The sequence below is a fragment of the Neoarius graeffei genome, chromosome 28 (assembly GCF_027579695.1).
Source record: "Neoarius graeffei isolate fNeoGra1 chromosome 28, fNeoGra1.pri, whole genome shotgun sequence".
In the NCBI taxonomy this organism is placed as follows: domain Eukaryota; kingdom Metazoa; phylum Chordata; class Actinopteri; order Siluriformes; family Ariidae; genus Neoarius; species Neoarius graeffei.
This window is the reverse complement of record NC_083596.1, coordinates 4,408,720-4,414,719: the sequence shown is the minus strand read 5'-3', so window position 1 is coordinate 4,414,719 and position 6,000 is coordinate 4,408,720.

Sequence of the window (6,000 nt, the reverse complement as noted above, 5' to 3'; positions counted from 1 at the left end):
CCGGTTTCCCCCACAGTCCAAAGACATGCAGGTTAGGTTAACTGGTGACTCTAAATTGAGCGTAGGTGTGAATGTGAGTGTGAATGGTTGTCTGTGTCTATGTGTCAGCCCTGTGATGACCTGGCGACTTGTCCAGGGTGAACCCCGCCTTTCGCCCGTAGTCAGCTGGGATAGGCTCCAGCTTGCCTGCGACCCTGTAGAACAGGATAAAGCGGCTAGAGATAATGAGATGAGATGAGATTTACAGGGTTCCTGGAGGGGGCCCCTGTCTTGAGGAGGAGGGTGGAATGATCTCTGGGCTCGTTTGGTTTTCCTGTTTTGTGTTGGCTCCTCCCACTTGCTCACCTGAGGCCTGTGTCACCTGGTTCAACCTCGAAAGAAGATCAGTTTAGCAGATACCAGAGAGAGAGGAAGGGACAGGTGGCAGATCTCCTTTTGGGCCTTTTTGGTTTGTGTTCTATTCATCCAGACACTTTCCTTACATTATTGTTTCCTGACTGATCCATTTGCTTATTTTATTTTGCCTTTAACCCTTTCTTCTGTTGAAGTTTTGTTTATGTTTATGCCAATAAATCCTTGAGTTTTCGAATTTTAATATATGTCCTACTCTAGTGTTATGGTCTTGAGCCGGGTCTTAACACATTAGATTAATGACATTTAGCAGATGCTCTTATCCAGAGTGATGTACAACAAACCCAGCACAGCCTGGGGAGCAGTTGGGGATCGGTGCCTTGCTCAAGGGCACTTCAGCCTTTCCTGCTGGTCCAGGGAATCAAACTGGTGACCTTTTGGTCCCAAAGTTGCTTTTCTAACCATTAGGTCATGGTTTCCCCTGAAGCCATGGCCTAATGGTTGGAATGATATTCAGATATAATATTCAGGAATTATATTTCCTGCTCATCTCTGTTGGGCCACTTAACCAAATTTTTCAGGGATTAAATTCGCTCAGATTCACTGAAATGTCATTTACTTGCCATGAAGTATGTAAGCTGAAAGCCTATTCTAGTTTAAAGACAGTTTTTAGTCACCTTCAGGAAAAACGATGGCGATTTCAAACAAGGTCACGTTCACAATACCACTTTACACCATCCATAATACCATCCATATCTTTATAACGTGATACGGATGTGTTTATATGTCATTATAACCATGATCTTCAAATAAAATGTTACCTTTTTTTTGGGTAAACACATCTCTCCTTCATGGGAGTGTATATAAGGAACATAATTGTAAAATAACAGTACGTGTCAGATCAATCATTTCAAGGCCCTTATAGTAAAGTCATCTTGGCGACTTTCCCAGGCAGTTATTTTCAGTCCTACAAGAAAAAGCCTCCATCGACAGTAATGAGGTGCGAGCCATAAAAGACACACATTTGAAACGGCTGTTAAAGTCTGACAAAAATGAGGGAAGTAATGTGAGGTATTGGCTCAAATACTGTCTGACGTGCACACACACACACACACACACACACACACAATTAATTGTATATTTAACCCTCCATTACATGGTATTGCCATATGACAACAAATATTATTATTATTATTATTATTATTATTATTATTATTATTATTATTAATAATAATTTATTTCTAATAGGCAGAACCATAAAGCTTTACGAATTATTTGAGAAAAAAAGGGGGCCTTTATTTTGATGAGAAACATAATTGTGAGGTCACATGACCAGGAAATGTGGACAGACACCTTCAGAAATGTGTATCTGCAGTTTCACAGACCACAAGACACGCCCAGTTTAGTCATGACACACCCATTTCAGTGGAGTTTGCATGTTCTCCTTGTGTCTCCGTGGGTTTCCTCTGGGTTCTCCGGTTTCCTCTGACAGTCCAAAGACATTTCAATTAATAATAATAATAATAATAATAATGTTATTTATGGGGCGGCACGGTGGTGTAGTGGTTAGCGCTGTTGCCTCACAGCAAGAAGGTCCTGGGTTCGAGCCCCGGGGCCGGCGAGGGCCTTTCTGTGTGGAGTTTGCATGTTCTCCCCGTGTCCACGTGGGTTTCCTCCGGGTGCTCCGGTTTCCCCCACAGTCCAAAGACATGCAGGTTAGGTTAACTGGTGACTCTAAATTGAGCGTAGGTGTGAATGTGAGTGTGAATGGTTGTCTGTGTCTATGTGTCAGCCCTGTGATGACCTGGCGACTTGTCCAGGGTGAACCCCGCCTTTCGCCCGTAGTCAGCTGGGATAGGCTCCAGCTTGCCTGCGACCCTGTAGAACAGGATAAAGCGGCTAGAGATAATGAGATGAGATGAGATATTATTTATGGGCGGCACGGTGGTGTAGTGGTTAACGCTGTCACCTCACAGCAAGAAGGTCCGGGTTCGAGCCCCGTGGCCGGCGAGGGCCTTTCTGTGCGGAGTTTGCATGTTCTCCCCGTGTCCGCGTGGGTTTCCTCCGGGTGCTCCGGTTTCCCCCACAGTCCAAAGACATGCAGGTTAGGTTAACTGGTGACTCTAAATTGACCGTAGGTGTGAATGTGAGTGTGAATGGTTATCTGTGTCTATGTGTCAGCCCTGTGATGACCTGGTGACTTGTCCAGGGTGTACCCCGCCTTTCACCCGTAGTCAGCTGGGATAGGCTCCAGCTCGCCTGCGACCCTGTAGAACAGGATAAAGCGGCTAGAGATAATGAGATGAGATGAATGCTATAACATTCACTTGACTAGTGTTCCGATACTTATGGAAACCCATTTGCTTTTTCTCTTGAGTCCAACCATCAGAACACCAATATTTGACAAAGCAATCCCAAATCATTACATTTACCAAATGATCCCAGCTTTCCTTTCTAAATCAATTAACTAATTGCTAAATGCTAATGCTAAGCCCATTTGTTTATGACTCTCCACAAAGGCCATATTAACACCTCCAAACTGGTCCCAGCCTAAAATTAACTGAGCCCTTGCATCCACAATTCAACGAGCCATAAATCAGAGTGCTGAGTCGTCATCTTTATTACGATTCTAACCTGCCTGGTCATAAAAAATACAGCGTGTGATTTATGAGGCAAGCACGCACGCCAAGAGCTAGATTTGGAAGCCATGTTTTATGAATGCTTGGCTCTGGCGTATTTGATGAACTGTAGGGTCAGTAGATGAAGTCTTGCTGGAGCGAGATTCATATTGTAGATCTTCAGTATGCTATTTTCTCCCCTTGAGCCACAGAGCATCCCTCGTAAATCAGATCATTATTTGTCAGGAAAAAAAAAAAAAAAGTCAGGATTGATTACTTCATAGCCTGGAATCATGTTGCATAATTCAGCACATTTCCTTTACTGTAATCATCGAATTTTGTCTTCCTCTTTGCACCAAAACCTATCCTTATGCCGTCATCTGATCCTTTGATACACCTCGGTATCGATTCTATGCATCTCTGGTACTGTATAGGTGTACAATGTTGTTTTTTTTTTCAGATTTTTTCAGTTGATAGTGAAGGCTATAAAATCTCCCATCGGGTTGAGATCTCACCATCTATCTCTCTGGCATATCACTGCAGTCACGTGGCCGCTCTGACGGCTTCAGCCACCAAAGTCTCTTCATCAAAGGGAAAAATTACAGGAGTGGTTTCCTGTTGGCATCTACTCGATTATTATAGAGGTTTTCTCCTCTCAATCATTCACACACACACACTCTTACGGACAATTTAGTCGCCAGTTAACCTAACCTGCCCTGCCTGTCTTTGGACTGTGAAACCGGAGCACCCAGAGGAAACCCACACAGACATGGGGAGAACATGCAAACTCCACACCCTCATCGGCCACTGGACTCGAACCCAGAACCTTCTTGCTGTGAGGTGACAGTGCTAACCACTACACCACCGTGCCACCTGATCTCACCATAACATATGATTTACATCATTTTTGACCTCATCAAACCATTCAGTGACCGCTTGTGCCTTGTACATGTGGGTGGAGTCTTCCTGGAAGAGACCACACCCATCAAGATACAGGCCCTGTGTCTGAAATCGTTCACTCCTCCCCAGGGGCACTGCCAGAAATTTTGGGCCCCATGAAAGATTAGAATTTTGGGCCCCCCAACTTTGCCCACCCTCGTCACAATTGCACTATTGTCATTATTTGACTTTTGATAGCCCATGGACCTTGAGTTTGTGACTTTGTTATTACATTTTATGTATTAACCTACCATTCCACACACGTTACCATGTCAAACACTTGACTGGTGTCCGTTATGAACAACGCTTTAATCTAGCAAACTGTATATGGCGCTCGCTCATTAAAAACTTCAATCCTAAAGCATTTATGGGTTGTATTGCTGCTTACCTCCTTCTCCAAAGGGGGGTTCAGTGGTTTGGTAGGGCGGAGGTCCCCCTGAGGCTGAATCTGTGCATATTTAGGGCACCACATTAGTTATGAAACTGGTTATTAGCACTAGTTATTAGCACCAGCATAACGTAATATTTCATCTTGTTTATCACACAAGTCAGTTCAGTTATTAAAATGGAAAAAATGTCACTGTACAAACTGTAAAAGTGTTCTCTTGATAGGCTAATCCAACCACGTTCATACAGTTCATTTACCATTCGCTAATATTTTGAACACACACGTGAGCGATTAGCTACCTTTCTTTGGGAAAAACTGAGTGACCAGTTGCCTGCCTCTCCGGTCCCTCTCAGCTTTCAGCTGCCTTTCTTTACATTTTTGACAGCCACTCTTCATATTTAGCGATCATAGACTGTACGCACTCCACTGCTGGCTGCTGCACCGCGACACAGCAGCAAGTAGCGTTGCACTGATCAGCACACAGATTTAACGCATCGCGCTTCTACCAGAACTGGACCGTCCCATTTCGCAAAAGGGGGAGGGTTAAATGACAATATGTTGAAGAACTCAAGAAATAGACAACCTTGTTCAATTAGCTCATTTTACCAGATGGAATATTGCATTATTGTTATTTCAAAAGTCTTATTAAAATCATTAAAAGCATATTATCAGCCCCTTAAAGGGCCCCATGGCAGTGCTGGGCCCCTAGAATTGTTCTAACCTTTCCCCCCCTGGCGGCGCCCATGCTACTCCCTACTCCCTATCTAGGGAATTACTATATAGAGGACTATATAGCGAGCTCATTGGTAAAATGAAAAAAACTCTTTCGGACACTAGTCCGTCGCGCTGGTGTTTACGTCATTACTGTCGCACAATTAAAACATGCCAGATCAGTCGGCTGGTGGGTTTTCAAAATAATAAATACATGCATGTGATTTTGTGATAAATCCATATTATACTGAGCGCATTTCACACATTAATCAGTACAAAGTACCGGCAGCTTTCAGTTCTTTTTAAAATCAAGGCTGAATACTTTCTTCTTTGTCGCTGCCTTTTATTAAATCAAATTTGAAACTTTTAATTTGATTTCTTTCAGTGCGACCGCAATGCATGATGGGATATATTGCTTGGTTAGTGACCATCGTTGTACTTTTCGTGATGCATTGTGGGATACTTTGAGTGCACTATATAGGGTGTAAATAATCCTCTGTAAGGTTTCGGACAGCACTACAAAATGGCGCCCTCGCTATATAGTGCCCTTTATAGTGAGTAGGGAACGATTTCGGATACAGGGAGGGCGTTTCAAAAAATTTGATATTATTTGAGATGTAATTATCATAAATGTCCTAGAAACTACATAGTGTAGGCAAATGAAACTGAACAGGCTTAATGCTGAGGTTTATTCCTCAAAATTTGAATGAGAAATTCAAAGGTATGTGGATTCCAGGAACAATTTCACAAATTTTCACGGCACATGTCAAGTCGGTCGTCCAGCTCCTGCCAAACACGCTGCAGCATGTCTTTGGTAACAGTCTTTTCTGGTCACAGTGCATTTTTAGAGAATTCTCTCATAAATGCAGACTGCACAGTCTTGATCGACTGTATTCCAGTGTACCGTAACACACAAAACGCCTTTTCTTTTCCAGTAGTTCTATGTCTAAAAAGATCAAAACAAAAAGCATTAAGCATGGAATTTTCACCTGT